The sequence below is a fragment of the Panicum virgatum genome, chromosome 5N (assembly GCF_016808335.1).
Source record: "Panicum virgatum strain AP13 chromosome 5N, P.virgatum_v5, whole genome shotgun sequence".
Lineage (NCBI taxonomy): Eukaryota > Viridiplantae > Streptophyta > Magnoliopsida > Poales > Poaceae > Panicum > Panicum virgatum.
Genome location: NC_053149.1, coordinates 28,154,023 through 28,174,344, shown reverse-complemented (window position 1 = coordinate 28,174,344; position 20,322 = coordinate 28,154,023).

The window sequence follows — 20,322 nt, the reverse complement described above, 5'->3', positions numbered from 1 at the left end:
GGCTACGTGCCGAGGCTATTGGGCCGAGGTGGTGCGACGCTGAGTGAGTTGCTGTCCAGTGGATCATAAGCCTACTCAGTTGGATCTGTCATTTGGTCACCATGGAAACCGACCACCGAACCTCCCAAAATGAAAAATCGACAGCGAACCCAAAAACAGAAGAAACCGAGACTTCAGTTCGGTTCAGTACAGGAGTTTCTTCAGTTTCGGTTTAAAAGTGATGCCCTTAATTAGAGTCTGATTTAGGGTGAACCTTGGCTGGTTAATTATGGTCAAAATTATGCTTGCTCATTGCTCTATTGCACTAAATTATTTTTTTTTGCCCATTAGGCTTTCCTAGTGGGAGTTTCATAGGAGCTTTATTCTAATTAAGTGAGATGTCGCCTCAGCTAATATGATAACATGTTGAAACATTTATAATGAGATAGACATGGAGTTTATTCTATTTTTTGGTGACATATTGTACTTTCTAGATTTATGAAATATTTTATTTCTTTTATTTCATCTCTCTTCTACTTTCTTTTCTTCCGAGTTCTTTCCCGCATCGCATCTTCTATATTTTCTCTAGCCGAGCCCGTTTCCCGTCTTCCTTCCTTGACCAATTCGCACGCAAACCCAAGCCTCCTATACCTCCCCCCACGCGCCTCGGCCTCAGGTCAGAATATTGGCTTTTCTGCTAGAATGACATCAAAAAATACGGGATTGATCTTATGTGCAAAAGAGAATCACTATTCTTAAAGAAAGTCCTAGTGTTTACATCCTAACAAATAGGGGATTGATCTTATGTGCGATGACCCAATTTAGGAGTTTGCTGGTGATACTTCCTCGACTCTGGCATTGGCGGGAATGGGCCTCCTATGACCCCTGACGCTAGCTCAAGCAGCGCTTGAGGGTCCTTCCCAGTGTTTGAAGTTCACGTGCCTCCTTTTTGAGTCCCTCTCCACCACTGCCACAACCTCCACCTCCTCCCACACTATTAGTACCATCGCTTCAATCTCCTTCCTTAGTGCCACTACTTTTTAATCCTCCTCCACCGCAAGCTCGTCTCTCCCCTTTTTTTGAAGGAATCTCATCTATCCCTTTGTCCTCCCAATCTTGTCCTTAGCATGAAGGTCGTAATCATCGCCGTTGGCCTCGCCATCGTTGCCACCTCCCTCCATGCACCCTTTCCACTCTTTATCATCAAAGGAACCTTGCATGACTGGTGGCCATCAGACTCATACTCTGCCAACATTGGGACACAATTCGCATCATTGGATGAGTAATCCATTTCTTTTGGAGTTTCTAGAGGAATAGAATGAGTATTGACACTCGCTAGGAATGATAAATTATGAGAGTTAGCATTTCTTGCACACATATTTTATCCAGAATAATGCCAAAAATGCATGTCATGTGGAAAATATTGCAATGTTGGGGAATGAAGCCTTACTTCTCCTCATTGGTGAAAATTCCTACCAAGGCCAAATATGTTTTATGATATAAATTTTCCACATATGCAACTTGTTTACTCTTTGAGATTTGTCAAATTGTTGTGACCCTTAGTGAAATTCATTTCATACTCCCATGATCAAGATCACGTACACGTCCACTACCACATGCTATACTTCTACACTGGAAGTTAGCAATATATCCACTCATACATCCACCGAATAAAAGCTCCATGTCACCGTATGACATCTCTCTCATAAAGTTAGACAAAGGATATGGGGCTATACAAAAAGAAATAAAAGATGCATACCCAAAAAAGGTATGCCACATGCTTCGGCATGTTCAAAATAAAAGATGCATACCCAAAGAAGGTATGCCACATGCCCACCAGGCATGTCAAGAAAAAAGGGAGAAAAAGAGAAGAGAAAAAGATAGCCCCTATCCAAAGAAAAAAAAAAGAAACAAGAGGGAGATGATTCATACAAAGGAGTTCATCCACCATCCACCAAAAATATATTTCCACACACGTGCACATCTTGATCAAGGTTTATGACTTGTTTATCCTTTGGATCCGGTTTTTGATTTAGCAAAATATGAGAAGCAAGTTTGCTTTTATACCCTCCATACCTACAGCTCCACCAAAAAGAAACCTTAGGAGTAGGATGGAAAAGAAAGGCAAATTTTCAAAGCCTTGGTGAGGTTGAACACCATTGAGCAATTTGAGAGTACCATTTGAGGAGAAGTTCGAGCTATGTTTTCATTTGCAAAAATTATAAAAACTCCAAGTATGCTTCATAGTAGGTAGTGATGCCTGGGTGTCTAAGCCGTTCCACTTCTCAACCGCTCAAGGCGACATGGTAGACACTTCAAAAATCCACAAGTATGAGGAATGACATGGAATAACTTTTATGCTAGCATCACATTTTTTAAACTCATGCTTCATGGTTACATATGACTTTGCTCGAGGATGAGCAAAGATTAAGTGTGGGGAAATTTGTTGACGGTCCTTAAGTGCAAAATATATGCCGTCAATTCCTGCATAAAGACATGAAGAATGAACATCAACAGTAGTGGTAGGAGTTATTACAAACAAATTCCACGAGTTTTGGTGATTCTTGGTTTGCAGGCACACAAGTCGGGAATAACATGAAAACACGCAGAAGACACAACAGAAATATACAAAACATTGCAGCCTGCGTTACACATCCAAAAGAGGCCCATTTGACACAGAAAACTGACGTACAAAGCCCTGGCACGACATACGCAAGTTGGGGGCCCACCAGGCAGTGTCCAGGATGAAAGGCGGCGCGAGAGGCGGCACTCATGGGCCGGCCAAATCACAGGGTCGGCCGGCCCCATGTTGGCGCCATTCGGCCTCATCTTTGGCGGGAAGATCGTCCTTATCCTCCTGAAGGCGGTGCCCAGTGTTTCCATATTTAATTCTGGCGGGAACCGACCTTCTTGGGCTATAAAAGGGGGCCTCCCTCACCCCTCATACACACACCACCACCAAGGAGCAACACCACCATTCCAAGATGTAGTAGAGTAGTACTAGTTGGAGTTGGGAGTTAGGGAGAGTAGTGCAAGGTTTCAGAAGAGTCCTCGGAGGTCTGGCATCTCGGCCCCATTGTAAGACTCAAGTGCTTTATCTTATTCTTCTCTATTTACTGAAATGTCTTCATGGTTATCTATTTCATTCTTAGTGTGTTAGTTAAGCATGGTTAACTATAGTGTTTATATTTTGGCACAGGATCTCCATTCGACCGAATACTCCGGTTGTCATATGTGGCTAGAGTAGTAATCGATAGTGTTGACGTGGTGTCTATACTATCGGTTACCTGAGGTTGCGCCCAACCACAAGGATAGTTATGGTAGCCCTGGAGGTGACAGCTCCGACCAGGCCTTTGTATTCCACCATGTTGGGTTGGTGTTTTCGTAGGGATGTTGGTGGCCTGACCCCGATCACCCCTTCCCAGTCTTTTCCAGGATCGGAAAGGTACCGTCGCCCCGATGTGCCAAGGTGTAATCGCTGTGTTTGACCTTTGCTTAGTTGAACCCCATGGTGTGAATTAGAGTAGAACCACAGTAATGGAGAAGTGAATAGGAACCTTGACCTCTCTCGTTGACCTCCTAGCTTTGCTTGTCTGCTCTGCTATCTTATCCCGGAGTTCTCCTGTGTGTGTCACTTATCCAAAACTCTTATTCCATCTTTTATCCCATATTATTCTAGTCGATATACTCGCAAGCAGTTATGTGATGGCTATTTATCAACTTCTTTAACCATTGCTTCCCTGAGGATAAATACGATACCATGGAATACTCTTGGGTGAAAGCTACAGGGGCATCCGTGCGCTTGCGGATTTATTTGTTTGCGTTAACAAATGCCAACACTGGGTTAAAGGTCGGTCTGTCGGGCACAATACTCGCTTCGGGCACCGGCTTATACCTGGTCTGCCAGGCGACCCAGGTTAACAGCTCTACGCTATATCCGTATGTGGAGAATTACAATGGACCAATAGGGCTTTAACCACCTATGGCCAACCTCTAAAAAATTGTGGGATATAAGGCTGTTGACAGTCTATCTTGACCCATTTTGACTGTAAACTTTTGCGCAAAATAAGAGCATCAAAGCGAATAAATGTTAGGATATGATGATTTATTAATAAATTCCACAAATGCTGATCTAAAAATGAGTGCAGGGTAATTTGGGCCAAAAATGTTGGAAACTGTCGGTGTGTTAGCCGCCAAGCCTGCTGTAACACCCCAGAAGAAAACATAATAACCTCTAGGGAATTACCACACGACAGCACAAACAAATAACAGAGTACGCGGAAGCAAAACAAATCATTCAGATAGAGTAACAAAGATTTCACTAGAGTGAAATAAACATTTCACAAACAGAACCATGTGAGAGAATTTAAAACAACATCAAAGTCTCCACATCCAAACATTTTATTATAAAATATTTATTCAACATATATTGAAAAGTGAGTGCACACGTGCTGCTACTCCCATCCCAAGCATGCAACGTCAAGGCTCAAGCACTTGTGAGGGGAAAATTAAAGTGTGAGGTTTATGGAAAAAACCTCAGCAAGCAAACTGCTTTAACCAAACTATTTAAATCACAATTTGACTAAACATCAGATTAATAATCAGATAAAAAGAAGGATCATACTGAGACAACGAATAACTTCAGGTAGTTAAATATATGAAAACTTCATATCAATACATCAATGCACATGCAAATAGTGCAATGCAATGCATGACTTCACTTCTGACAACGAATAACTTCGGGTAGAGAAATATATGAAAACTTCATATCAATACTTCAATGCACATGCAAATGGTGCAATGCAATGCATGACTTCACTTCTACCCATAAATCCCAAGGAAGGAAGTGAGGACTGCAACCACATTGCTACATCTCAATGTGCGTTGCTATATCGGTACTTACCGCACCAATCCGGCTACGGTTTCTTCATATGCATATTCAATATGAGAGTGCAAATGTATGATTGCAATGCATGAACTTCATATACCTCCAAACTTTATAACTTCAAGAGTAATGCCACAAGTGGAAAATATATAAATTCACAAATAAAGAAAAATTCAGATCTTATCTGGCTAGTGTGAGCTTCTGAAATTTAATGGAGGCAATTCAAATAACAAAGTTAAAGCGAGTAGACCACATCGCTATGTTTACTTGCCTTCACCGAAGATTAAGAACGTGAGCTAAGCACGATCTGAAGGTGCATCACCTGTTCACAAATATATCTCAGCACCAAAACAAGCACATTTTAGAATAAAGACATCGAGTAAAGCAATCCAACGCCCAAACACAACGTTCTCACGTCAACATATGCTAATCTAGTGGAAACAGCAGCACTGTTGCTTCTCCTTTTTGGAGTCTTTAATTCTGATGTTAAAAAATTCTGATATTTTGCAAGAATAAAGATAACTTCATATCCTACAACTTTCTAGTTATCCAAAAGTAGATGGAAAATCATCATCATTGGGTAAATTTGAGGTGAATTTTAATCTGACAATCAGACAGATCCTGCAGAACAGTCATACTAAAACTGTCATAACTAAAGCTCCAAAATTCGTATGAATATGAACTTTACCAATCTGGAAATATTGTGAAATTATTTACAACTCTTTTAACTACTAGAAAGTCAAATTCTGCCATTATGATACCCTAAACTTAATGTTAACAGAGGCTGCCCAGAATTACGAAACTGAAAAACAATCAGATTCCAACCTTAGTTTCTCCTTCATCTTAAATCCAATTGAGGTGTTCTTTATGGCCACGGAAAGATATCGAAGTTTTCTCCAACTCATATAAAGGTTTAATATTTTTTTGAGGTCATTAAGATCACGAAAAAATGCTAGGAACAGAAACTGCGCAGATTGACAGCGTGCTGAGAACAGCGACGAGGGTAAACCCTTAACCCTAATCAAAACGACGACTAACACCACTAATCCCATGAGCTAAAAACTTCTAAAATGTGAGGGGAAACATGTTCAACAGCAAGGAAATGACTCACCTAGGGTTTGCCCTTGAAAAAAAAACAAAGGGAACGGCGATGGTGATGACAACTACGGCGAATCCACTCTGTTCCCTCTTGTTCCTTGCATCCAACCTCGCTGCGCTACACCACACAAGGCGGCACCACCATGAACAGCGAGGAGAAGCCATGGAGATTGAGAAAAATGGAAAGAGGAGAGGAAATGCAACCGGTTTTTGAAGAGAAACGGCAACGACGGATGGCGGCGTGCCCTAATCTTCATCCTCTTCTCTTCTCTTCCTCTCCCTCTCCCCTATTTTCTTTGTATACGGCACAAGGGGTTGGCGGCGCAGGTAGGGGTGAGGAGATTAGGATTTGGAGGGGGGTGGTACTGTAGCACGCCACGCGACTACTGTAGCAATGGATTAAAAAATAAATTTGGCTGTCAACTTTTACGCTTTCCCATGTAGATAGTGTATTTTGCCATTTGTTCATTTTGGGTGTTACACCTGCTCAGTGATACCCTTACCAGTATGATTGTAGTCAAGGGATCGACTAGCCCTGGAACTTGATGGTTTAAGGAACACATGAATTTAGTGTAACACTCTAATTTAAATTTCAGCATTAAATAATAAATTTAATTGGCTTTATTTAATTTTTTAAGGCTTATTATGATTAGTCTTGCAATTAATCTAATTTTGTTTCATAAGTAATTAAATTTTTTCTAGGTTAAACTTGTTTGTGCATTCCTGCTGGTGCATAATTTTATTTTGGTTTAGTGCTTAGGGTTTGGATTCAAATTTTATTTGAATTCAATTAGATTTGAGTTGGTTTGAAAAAGAAAGGAGAAAGAAAATTTGGAAAAACCAAACCAGCCCAGTGGCCCAGCCTGGAAACCTTTTCGGCCCGCTCCACCTCTCTCCCTCTCTTCCCTGGCGCGGCCCAGTTTCTCCCCGAGACCCAGCCCAGCGCAACCCAAGCCGGCCTGCTTTTTTTTATTTCCCTCCGCGCGGCCCAGCTGCCGCGGCCCGGTTCCCTCAGCCCGCTCTCCCTTCGTCCACAGCGCCCGCGCGCGCCGTCCTCCATCCGACACCCTGTGCCCGCTGACAGCCACTCTTTCCCCCATGCCCTGCGCACTCCTCCGCGCCTCGACAGCTCCGACAACCAAGCCCCACCGACCAGACGCACCCCCGCGATCCCCCTGCAGACAGCAACCGGCCCGCAGACAGCACCCGGCCCACACATCAGCCATTTCCCCATGCGCATGCGCTCCCTTCCCTCAGCCCTGGGTCCACCTGTCAGCGCCAGCCTTCGCTCGCCTCACCGCTCAGTGGACAGCACAGCACCCCGGGCCCGCTTGTCAGCGACACAATACCTGTTCCCACTGCACGCGCCCGCTCCAGGCCTGCCTCCCCGGTTTCACCCGCTGACAAGGAGGCCCCACCTGTCATCGCCCTCCTTCCTCCTTTCCTTCTCCAGCGCGCAACGTTCGCCCGAGCGTCTCGCCGGGGATCACGCCCGCGCCCTCCACGGCATGCCTCCCCGAGATCCTCGGCTCCCTCCTTTAAATGCAACCGCATCCTCCCTGCACCTCATCTCGCCCCCGCAGCCGCAGCGAACCATAACTCCGCCGCCTCGCCGAGCTCCACCACGCAGGAGCTCTGCGCCACCGCAGACCCGCTGCTCCGCCGCGCCACAACCCCGGCGAGCTACCCAGGAGCTTCACTGTGAAGCCAGGAGCATCACAGGGCCAGTCGTTCCCGACCTCGGCCCGTGCACGCACCGGGATTGCTCGCGAAGCCGCCGCCGCAGGTGAGTCCAAACGCAAGCAATTGCTTACCGCCGCCGATCCCATGACCCCCCTGACCCCGTGGCATCTCCACAGCACCGCCGTGATTCGATTCGTGGAGTCCTGAAGCCAGAGACGCCCAGCAGCGGCCCCGTCCTCGAGCTCCATCCAGCGCCGCCGCCGGTCCTCGTTGCCGACCGCCCTGCGCTGCAACCCCGGCCGCCTCGAGCCCTCGATAAGAATTACTGCCGCCGCCTTGTCCTTTTGCGCTAGGTTTTAGGGCCCATGGCGCACCCTAGGTGCCCGGGCATCGCACGCCGGCGATCTCGCCGCCGCACACACCTCCACTCCACCGTGGCGGAGTCTCTGCAGCACGGCAACACTCCACCGTGCCTAGCTGATGCCTCAGGTGGATCACGCATGGCGTGATGACCCTCCTAGACCCAAGCCCGGGTCAATTTCACCTCGGGAATGCCGAGTTCGAAGAACTCCGGCCATGCTTCGCCACGGAGCAAGGTCGCCGGCGAGCCCCGCCGCCGTCCCGCGCGCCCTTTCCCCCTGGCCGCCCGATCTCGGACCAGCGATCCAGATTAGATTGAGATCGCGTCAAAACCAAGCCCCCAGATCACGATCCAATGGCCCTGATTCAAGGATACCGTTTCAGCCAGCTGTTTTGCTAAAGAGCCCCTGCCTTTCCTTGAAATCAAGCCGCGATCCAAGTTAGTTCAAAAATAATTCTAGTTAAGCCCCGTTTTTAACGTTTCAGCCCCTGAGCTTCCTAGAAATAGAACCCACCATCCAGCCTTGGTGTTTTGCGAGTTAGACCCCAGATCTAAGGTTTAATTATGCATAGGTCCTTGGTTTTTGTGCAGAAGCCCCTGGAACTCTGTTATTCTTACAGTTTAGCCCCTAGACCTTGTTTTAGCTCTAGTTTTCGCGTTCTAGCTCCGTTTTAGGCATTCTTTATGTCCACACGATCGTTGTAACGGGTAGAATAGTTCTAGCTTAGTTTTGTTCGCTGTTTTTATATATTGTTGTACTGTTTCTTAGCTTTTGCTCTTGTTTGTATGTATGTGTATGTGCTGGACTTGTTTTTGGCGTTGCGATCGTGAGTAGGCGTTGATCCTTCGGAGGAGCAACAGTACCCGGAGCAGCCACCATCTTCTGAGCAGTTTGAGCAGCAGGAACAGTTTGAGGAAGGCAAGTATAACATGAACACCACCTATCACCTTTAAATACAATTTCATACTGCATTTTAATATTGTATGCCTATAAGGACTTTCCTAGCCACTTTATATCCTTTATATATATCCCTTGGGTTGCATTTTGGTTAGTTGTGCTAGATTGCTGCGCTATAACACATTTGGTCCTTTTTAATTAATTTGATTAATGGTATATGCAACTTAATTCTGGGAGTGACCCTCTGTGATCTGTGCTTGAGTGGCTCACGTCTCGTTAAAAATTGTTTTTTTCTAGAAACATGGTTTAGGGGGCCAGCACGGTGCTTAGTGCTTGGTTGGCCACAAGACTAGTTCATAGAGTGACAACTTGGGACAACAGCGCTACCACAAGACTGGAATGGGACGGTCTTGGCTTACTAATTAGGTCTTTTTGGTTTGGAGTAACTTACCTGCGGGCAAGGGTGGTAAGCTTCTATGGCCCTCGTATTGAGTGGCCTCGTCTGTGCTCTGTGTCTTGACGCCCACTAGACCTGCTCCGTAGTCGCCGATCCAACCCTCACGGTTACTCCTTACCAACGAGATTCTTTGTAATGGCCTCGTAGTGAGTTTGCTAGTCATCTCACCTACGGAAGTCTGATGAACAACTAGCGTAGCTCATGACTTGTGGATAAAGATGTGCAACCTCTGCAGAGTGTAAAACTGGTATACTAGCCGTGCTCACGGTCATGAACGACCCAAATCCTCCTTTTGATTAGTGGGGTTATCTTCCTTTGATTAGGGGGGGTTCCCCGGGTGGTTTGGTTTGGTTCTCAGTAGTTCATAATTAATTTTTGATTAATTACTATGTAACTGGGGTATGGTAATTCATCAACTTGTAGTAATTAGCTTTAATAAAATTTTGCCAAGATTAAAAGCTAATGCAATTGAGTCAGCCAACCTTAAGCCTCATAGTTTGTGTTATACTTGTTGAGTACTAGTGGTGTACTCACACTTGCCTACTCTACTCTTTTCCTCTTGTTCTTTTTGGGGATGCTCTACTGCTGCTCAGTTCCTGCTGATGCGAGGGAGTTCACCCAGAGCTACTAGGAGTACGAGGACTTCTAGGCGGTCGTCTCCCAGTCGACGTCCCTGTGGTACCCAGCTTCGACGAGAGTTTATGTATATGTTTTTACGCTTCCGCTGTATCAGTCATTTTTGTCATTCATGTAATAAATAACATTCGTACTCGCTTTATTATATCTTTTTATGTGATATGTGCTGTGATATATTGTTCATTCTGTTGTATATACGTGTGGATTGATCCTAGCACGTATATGATTGCTCGGTTTATGTCCTTTTATAAACCGAGTGTTACAGAGTCGTATCAAAGTTATATCGAGTGTAGGACGAAAGCCTAGATAGAACTGGTCGAGTTTTAGGTCTTCTACTCTCTAAGCCTTGTCTGCTGAAACTATTTTGCTATTATATCCCTTGAATTCTAAGATTTTTACTCGTCTTGCCTTGATTTTCTCTATAGAATAGTTTCCGTAGATTTCTGGCCTGAAGAAAGTCGACTGACCATCATAAGTGTAAGCTAGATGACTCCCTTCATAATAGCACGATAGAACATTCTGCGACGCGATGTGTTAGTCGAGTTGTGTGATAAACTCGACTAAAGTATGAACTTTTGAATGCTTGTTATTATTCTACATGTTTGATTTGGATTTTTGGTTGATTGCATAGCTTAGTAGTTAAATTTGTTTACTAAAAATCAGCTCTTAAGTTAAAGTTTAAATAATTAAGAAAACGAGTTAGATCGTTGGGGGTAAAACTGTCCACTCTATCCTGTCTACTTTATCATGCCTAAGTTTTCCTTGCAGAAAGATAGCATATCCGTCTGAAATTATTTCTGCAATATCTTTGCTCATACATCTTTTGTTCAAATCAGATGGTGAACACTGGGAGCACCGGTTCCGGTTCTGGCCAGCAGGGGCAGAACAATCAGGGTGCCGGAATACCGATGCCTCCACCCTTGACTCCAGAGCAGTACTTCCAGCTCTAGATGCAGATGATGGCCACCCTGAACAACACCGTTCAGGCACTGCAGCAGGTTCACGCGCAGCCTCCACCTCCTCCACCACAGCAACCCCGCGACAGGCATGCAGAGTTTCTGAGGGATCACCCGCCGACGTCCTCCCACATGTCTGACCCACTCCAGGCGGACGACTGGCTCCGTGTAGTGGAGCGTCAGTTGGACATCGCCCAGTGCGATAATCGGGAGCGTGTCCTGTACGCAGCAGGACAGCTGCGAGGGGCAGCTTTGGACTGATGGGAGTCCCACCGGATTCAGGACCGCGAGGCTTTCACCTGGATCTAGTTCCGGGAGTGGTTCCGCAGCCACAACGTCCCCGCGGACGTGATGAAGACAAAGAAGAAGGAGTTTCTTGCACTTAAGCAAGTAAACCCAGATATAATCCTTCAGCATTTCCTTTTGAGCTAAGATCTCCCTTGTTCTATCTTTCTGAAACTGGAGCTAATCATTTGTCATACATCTTTCTTTTTCACTTCAGGGGACTATGACGGTCACGAAGTACCGTGATCGTTTCCTTCAGCTCGCTCGCTACGCCCCTGCCGAGGTCGCGGATGACCGCGACAAGCAGGAGCACTTCATGGAGGGTCTTGAGGACTACATCCAGTACGCGCTGCTCAACCTCCGCTTCGACGACTTCAACCATCTGGTTGACAGCGCGCTCAACACGGAGCGCAAGCACCGGGAGATGGAGGATAAAAAGAGGAAGATCACTCCAGTTGCTTCCGGCAGCAACACCCATCCCCGCTTCCAGCCGCCTTAGCAGCAGCAGCAGTACCGGCCGCCCCAGCAGTACCAGCAGCGGCCGCAGCAGTACCCGCCTCGACAGCAGTAGCAGGCGGGCCAGGGCCAGAGGTTTCCAGCACCTCCGGCTCGTGCTGCTCCACCAGCTCCGCCAGCACCTCACGCTCCACGGCAGGCAGCTCCTCCTGCCGGACAGCAGGCTCCAGCACTCCCTCGCCCATGCTATCACTGCGGCCAGACGGGGCACTACACCAACTCTTGCCCCCGGAAGGCGCAGGCGGGACAGCAGGGGCGCCCAACTCAGCCCAGGGCGCCAGCACAGGGCCGGGTGAACCACGTGACGGCCGAGTCAGCGGCCGAGGCTCCTAACATGGTTATTGGTACATTCATGGTCAACTCCCACCCAGCTACAGTGCTTTTCGATACCGATGCTACTCATTCTTTGATCACCAAGTCATTTGCCGAGAAGCATCGTATACCAGTTTCTTGTATGAGGACATCTATGGTAGTTACCTCACCTGGGGGCCAGATACATACATGTTCTATATGCTCCAGAGTTAGTATTGTCATAAGGGGAGTAGAGTTCTGCACTGGTTTGATCATCATTGATTCCTCAGGGATAGATGTGATTTTGGGCATGGATACCCTTACCAGATGTGGAGTCCGTATTGATTGTGCTCAGCGGACAGCTCACTTGTCAGCATCTGATGGCCAAGAGGTGATAGTCAGTGCCACTGAGAATTCTAGACATCTTCATCAGATGGAGGCTCGACCCACGGATGGTATTCGCGTGGTGTTTGAATTCCCGGACGTCTTTCCGAATGATTTGCCAGGTATGCCGCCTGAACGCGACATTGAGTTTTCTATTGATCTCTTACCTGGCACAGCTCGTATCGCAAAGCGGCCCTACCGCATGGCACCTATAGAGCATGAGGAAGTCAAGAAGACCATTGATGAGTTGCTAGCCAAGGGCTATATCCGTCGCAGCTTTTCTCCTTGGGCTTTTCCGTTGCTGTTAGTAGATAAGAAGGATGGTTCGAAGAGATTGTGCATCGATTATCAGGATCTGAATGCAGTTACCATCAAGAACAAGCATCCACTGCCCCGTATTGAGGATCTTTATGATCTGCTTCGAGGTGCTTGTGTATTTTCGAAGATTGATCTGCGTTCGGGTTATTTTCAGCTGAGAATCCGTCCCGAAGATATTCCGAAGACGGCATTCACCTGCAAGTACGGGCAGTATGAGTACACAGTCATGTCCTTCGGCTTGACTAATGCCCCAGCTTTCTTCATGCACCTCATGAACATGGTTTTCATGGATTATCTAGATGTCTTCGTGTTGATCTTTATTGATGACATTCTGATCTTTTCCAAGAAAGAGGCAGAACAAGAAGTTCATCTGAAGCTCATGTTGCAGAGATTGAGGGAGCATCAGCTATATGCTAAGTTCAGCAAGTGCGAGTTCTAGATTGACGAGGTTCCATTCCTCGATCATATCATCTCCAAGGGAGGCATTGCAGTTGATCCGAGCAAGATGAAGGATGTGCTCGAGTGGGAGACACCGCAGATGGTGAAGGAAGTCCGGTCATTCTTGGGCTTAGCAGGATACTATCGGAGGTTCATTGAGAATTTCTCCAAGATCGCGAAGCCCTTAGCCCCCAAGCAAAGATTTGGAATTAAGGATCTAAGACGTGCCATCAGATTTTATTCTGAAGAATATCTGCAGGTTTAATCAGATCCGATATCCGAAAAGACCCCTTTTTCGGGTAAAATCCTAGAAAAATGATTCGATTGGATATGCCACACTGATTGCACCCGAAATATCCTCATAAATAAAATTCGGGATGTATGTCTTTATACTGTTTTCTCACATGGGACTGTACTGTATGGAGAATCTGCATTATTGCATCCGTGAGTGCTACCACTATAGCATCACGGGTTGTCCTCCAGCAAGATCCCTTGCAGCTATAAAAGGTGGGTGAGAGGTCTTTGCCAGAAGCACCATCATTCTGAAACTATGGCTTACGTTTGGTGTTCTTGCTCTCGCCCTCCTGAAATTTATGTAGTCCTTTCTAGCAAAAGATGCTAGAAGAGAACTTGCGAGTGATAAGAGAAGTCCCTGCTACCTCATCCTGCAACCCCAATGCTCTCATCGGATCCATGATGGACATCATGTCCTTGCATATTCCAATGAGGCAGGTTCTCTATCGCTGGGTTGTATCTTGTTGTGTCACACAAGGGGTTCCCAGGTTGTGGGTGCCCAAGAACTGACATCTCTGGTGAGGAGACTTTATCTGGTCACAAACGTATTCAGGGAGAAGGAGAAATTTCTATGCAAGATGCTATAAGAGATCTTGCGAGGCGATTACTATAATCTGCCTCCAAACTCTTGAAACTTTTCTCCCAGAATACGAGTATCATTATTCCCTTGATGGGAATAACAAGTTTGTATTTTGTAATGGCCTCGGGCTGATCTAGCTGCAGCATGTTTCGCTCAGGAAGCCAAGAAGTGTGCACGCAGACCCGAGTCGTTGTAAAGTTTTTAGAAGAAAGTACTCGAATTGTAATATCGAGTAGTTGTACTGTGTCGAGTACTTTTCCTTTATTCTGGAATGTAATCCCAGTAGAAGGAAGTGAAATCGAGTAGTTGTCAAGGGATGTGAGTGTTTTCTTTTTCCAGAATGTAATCTTAGAAAGAATGTCTCAGAAAATCCTGTTTTTTCCGCAATTGGTAACTGACTATTAGCCTTCTGGGTATTTACCATGTTGCCACCGCCATTATAAAATAGAACGGTAACTAGGTTTTACCCCACCGGCCGCCATTCTCCCTTTTTCTGTTTAGATCTATTCTTGCTCTTTGCTTTGAACTTCCAGATCCAAAAAATCCTTGCTCTCTCTTGCTTCCGAATCCATTAGGGTTTTCACTGGTGTATGTGCATGAAGCGCCCTGTGAATTTCCGGATGGCTCCCAAGAAGTCAAGCAAAGGCAAGGGAATAGCTGTAGAGCCAACCCACGAGGATGGATGGGTGCCAAGTAAGTGTTCTGAATCTAATCTACAAACCCTAGTTTCTGCTTGTCTTTTGCCGGATAAATCCGTCATCCAATGGCGTCCTGCCTTGGGTGAAGATCGTCCATATGAAAATACGGGTGAAATCGTAGCTTTTGCTCCTTATTTAGAATGGGGATTGGGGCTCCCTTGTTCGTTTTTCTTCTCCGGGCTCCTGCATTACTACAAGATCCAGCTTCATCACTTGACTCCCAATTCCTTTGTTCATATTTCCATCTTCGTGCATTTGTGCGAAGCTTTTCTGGGTATCGAGCCCTATTTTGAGCTCTTTCGATTTCTTTTCCATCTTAAGCCGCAGCCAGATTCCTACGATTTAGATGTAGTAGGAGGTGCGGGTCTCCAGCTTAGACAGGGGAAGGATAAAGTGTACATCCCCTATAAGCTTAGTAACAAAGTAATCGACTGGAAGCCTAGGTGGTTATACAGAGAAAACCAATCAGAGACCCTACCAGCGATTACTCCAGGCCCTCCAATTCAACGGCCTGATGGAACAAGAAACCATTCGATAACAGCCAAGTCCCTGAGTTTCTTTCAAGAATTGCCGAGCTTAGGCAAAAGAATTTGACTGGAGAAGCTATTGTTTTCGACTGGATGAAAAGAAGAATTCAGCCGCTGCAGGCTTGGGAAATGTTCAGTTTCCAGTATCAGGGAACATCTGATTCCACACGATTCTCAGATTAAGAGATCTCAAGTGAAGAAGTGTTTAGTTGGGTTCAGCGACTGCTAAGAAATGTGAAAAAAGTACCTGTTGTCCCTGATGCTTTGTCAGCTGCAAATTCTCCAAAGCAGGTATGAACAAAAGTAGTCAAAATATTCTAATCGAGTACTTTGTGTTAGCAAGATTCTGAAAGAATTTGCTTTTTGTAGGAGGACATGGAATTTTTTAAGAGCAATCCTCCGTTACCAGGCACTTAATCGTCCTTTTTTTCTTTCTCCAAGCGCTCTTACCATGTCCCAGAATATTCTCATGGAATCTTTCATAGGCAGTACTAATATCTGACCTTGGTTGTGCAGATGAAGAAGCGGCTGGGGAAAAGAGTGATGGGAGCACAGCCCCACTCCAAGCGCGGATACCCAAGTGGGACACCCAAAGGGTATGCGTTCGATGGTAAGGAAGTGTAGTAGCTCCTGACAAGCTACCAATGACATGTAGTTTGCTTATTGGTTGCAATCGAGTACTTTTGCCAAGTTTATCGATTTGTTTGTTCTGATTTGAAACCTTTGCTTTTCAAGTCCGGCGGCTAAGATGCCGCGGACTACAACATCTGGGGATTATGCTTTGGCAGGACAAACCATCCATTCTGTTGACGGCCATAAATTCACATTCTAGCCGTCAACTTCTCGGGAATAACATGAGCTTTACATTATGTTCCACTCATATTTTGTTTATTTCTAACGAGTTCCACAAGTTTTGGATGAGTTTTGATTGCAGGAGTAGGTGCACCAAAAGTGAGTAAAATTGGGCAGAAACCCAGGCCGACCGACCTCTCCTAGGCCGGCCGGTCTGGCACCTTCAAGAACAGGACCCAGCTTCAATCCAGTGGCAATGAGGCACATTCATGAGGCTCTGAGTCGAGGGTTGGGCCTCGTTTCATTTGGATACATCTAAAGGCATTTGCATTGATCCAAAGACTCACAAGGCAGCCCAAAATCAAAAGTAAATCAGTGATCCACTTCCCTGGAGAAAGCACAAACGTAGAGTGAAGCATCGGCAAAACTGAAGGCCGAGATGGGCCAGAGGAAGGCCGGCCGGCCTCCCCTAGGCTGGCCGGCCTAGCACATGCACGCGGGAAGCCGAGGCAACTGTCAACCGCCCCTAGGAGAAGATCTGAGCCACCGTCCAAAAGTCGGTGGCCATGTGGCGGGATCCCCAGGCCGGCCGGTCTAGGGGAGGCCGGCCGGCCCCACTTGGAAGCCTCTCAGGCTGGGTCATGGCGAGGAAGCTACGCTCAACCGTCTTACCTGCTTTCAACCGACGCTACCTGCAATACCGGCCGTGAACTAACCTTGGAAGGCTACAAATAGAAGGCACCATCCATCATTTCAACACACACCATTGGAGCTCTTCTCTCTTCACTTGTACTTTCTAGAGTAGCTTAGTAGCTTGGGAGTTAGAGTCGAATCGAGCTTGCTCGGGATTCCGGAGTCGTCAAAAGTCTGGTATAGCTCTTGTATCTTTCTAGAGTAGGTTAGTTGCGCAGGTTGTCGTGCCCGCCGCACACGCCGCGCAGGTCCAGGCCGTCGCGGGCCCTCGTCCTCAGCCCCACCCGGCGGCCATGCTCACCGCTGCTACTCCCCTGTTCGCGCCGTTCTGGACACCGCCCGCTCCACCCAGCCAGCAGCCGACCTGGCCTGGGGGGTGGGACCAGGCCGCACTGGCGCAGTCCTTCAGCGTCATAGGGCGGACGCCACCGGTCTGCACCGAGTGGATCGCCGACTCGGGTGCCTCCTTCCACACCACCCCACATGTCGGTATCCTCTCGTCTGTCTGACCCCCACACCCCTCTTGTCCTTCTTCCATCATGGTTGGTGACTGGTCTTGCCTTCCTGTCACCGCCGTGGGTTCTGGTCCTGGCTCTTTTCGTCTTCCCAATGTCCTTGTTGCTCCTCAGATGGTTCATAACCTTCTTTCCATTCGTCAGTTTACAACTGACAATTCTTGTTCCTTAGAGTTTGATTCTTCTGGCCTCACTATAAAGGGTTCGGCCTCCCGGCCTCCGCTACTCCAGTGTGACAGCATAGGGCCCCTTTACACCCTTCGCCTTCCTTCTTCCACTGCACCACTCTCACCTTCTTCTTCGCCATGGCCGTCTTGGTCTGCCGCTTTTGCCGCGACGCCGTCTTCCACCATCTAGCACCGCCATCTTGGTCACCCTGGCCGTGACATTCTGGCTCTGCTCAGTCTTAGTACCGATGTTCCTGGTACTATGGCTCCTGCTGAGCCCCTCTGCCATGCATGCCAGCTCGATCGTCATGTTCGGCTCCCTTTTTCTTCTTCTTCTTCGCATGCCACATGCATTTGACCTTGTTCACTGTGACCTGTGGACCTCTCCTGTACTTAGCCTTTCTGGTTATAAGTACTATCTGGTGGTGGTCGACGACTTCTCGCACTACTCTTGGACGTTTTCTTTGCGTGCCAAGTCTGAGACCTTCCCCACTCTCCTCCACTTCTTTGCCTGGGTGTCCACTCAGTTCGGCCTCACCGTTAAGGCCGTCCAGTGTGACAACAGGCGGGAGTTCGACAACTCCACCTCCCGTTCTTTCTTCCTCTCTCGGGGTGTTCCGCTGCGTATGTCTTGTCCGTATACCTCTCCTCAGAATGGCAAGGCTGAGCAGATGATTCGCACGACGAACGACGTCGTGCGCACCCTTCTGATCCAGGCTTCTCTGCCCCCTCGCTTCTGGGCTGAGAGCCTCCACACTGCACCTACTTGCTCAACCGTCTTCCGTTCACTGCTTCTCCTGCTCCCACTCCACACCACGCTCTTTTCGGTACCCCTCCTCGCTACGACCACCTTCGGGTTTTCGGGTGTGCGTGTTACCCTAACACCTCCGTCACTGCTCCTCACAAGCTGGCGCCCCGCTCGACTCGTTGTGTGTTCCTTGGTTACTCCCCTGACCACAAGGGGTACCGATGCTTTGACCTCACCTCTCGCCGCGTCCTGATCTCCCGACATGTCGTCTTTGACGAGTCGGATTTCCCCTACTCTACCTCCTCTACACCTTCTCCTGACCCCGAGCTGGAGTCTCTGTTTCTGACTGACCCGGTGGTTCAGCCACCGTTACCTGTCTGTCCTTTTCCTACAGGTTTTCCCGGCACGCCGGCACCGTTTCCGGTGATCCCTGCTGTGCCGAGCGCGGCCCTGGTGCCTGTGGTCGCGCCACGCGCGGTCCCCGGACCTCCGGTCGTGCCGCGCACGGACCCGGTGTCTCCGCTATGCCACGCGCGGCCCCGGTGCCTTCACCTGCACCTGCGCGGTACGCTCAGCCGGTGCAGGTGTATCGGCATCGCTCGGCGCCAACTCCGACGCTGCAGCGGTACGCTGAGCCGGTGCAGGTGTACTGGCGTCGTTCGGCGCCGACACTGGCGCCGCCTCCTGCTCCAGAGGCTCCTGCGACGCCGACGCCGGAGCTGTCACCGCCGCCGCCTCCTCCGTCTCCCTCTCGAGCCGAGCCGGAGGTATACCACCCGCCAGTCATCCATCGGGATCCTCGGCATATCCATCCCATGGTGACTCCGCGGATGGTGTCTCAGGCCGCGACTCCCTCCGCCACCGAGGGAGAGCCGCGGGTCTCTCCGGTACCCTCCTCTGTCCGCGACGCCTTGGCGGATCCTCACTGGCGTCGCGCGATGGAAGTGGAGTACGCGTCTCTTCTTGCCAACCAGACGTGGGACCTCGCGCCGCATCCGTCTGGTTGCAATGTGGTGACTGGCAAGTGGATCTGGACGCATAAGCGTCAAGCTGATGGCACACTGGAGCGCTACAAGGCTCGCTGGGTTCTCCGGGGGTTCACTCAGCGGCCTGGTGTGGACTATGATGAGACATTCAGCCCAGTCGTGTAGCCCGCTACGGTGCGCACGGTCCTCTCACTTGCGCTCTCGCGCTCTTGGCCTGTGCACCAACTGGACGTGAAGAATGCGTTTCTTCACGGCACTCTGTCAGAGACTGTCTACTGCTCTCAGCCAGCGGGATTTGTGGATTCGAGTCATCCGGATATGGTCTGCCGGCTCAACAAGTCTCTCTATGGACTGAAGCAGACTCCTCGGGCTTGGTACTCTCGGTTCGTCACGTTCTTGCTGACATTGGGGTTCACCGAGGCCAAGTCTGACACGTCTCTCTTCGTCTACCGCCGTGGGGATGAGACTTCCTATTTGCTGCTCTACGTTGATGACATTGTGCTCACAGCCTCTAGTCAGCAGTTGCTTCAGAGTGTCATCTCCTCTCTGCAGCAGGAGTTTGCTATGAAGGATCTCGGTCAGCTCCACCACTTCTTGGGCGTCACTGTTGAGCCTCGCCCGTCTGGTCTTCTCCTGCACCAGCGGCAGTATGCACTCGATATCCTGGAGCGGGCTGGGATGACTGATTGCAAGCCCTGCTCCACTCCTGTCGACACTTAGGCGAAGCTGTCCGCTGATCTGGGTGATCCGGTGGCTGATCCTACTGCCTACCGGAGTTTGGCTGGTGCTTTGCAGTACCTCACCTTCACCAGGCCGGACCTCACCTACGCTGTCCAGCAGGTCTGTCTACATATGCATGATCCCCGGGAGTCACACCTTGCTGCGCTGAAGCGTCTCCTCCGCTACGTCCGTGGCACTGTGGACCTCGGCCTGGTGCTTCACCGCTCGTCCTTTGCTGAGCTGGTGGTCTACACCGACGCTGACTGGGCTGGCTTCCCGGACACTCATCGCTCCACTTCCGGCTACGCCGTCTTCCTGGGCGGCAACCTGGTCTCCTGGTCGTCCAAGCGGCAGCTGGTTGTCTCCTGCTCCAGTGCCGAGGCGGAGTACCGGGCTGTCGCTAACGGCATAGCAGAG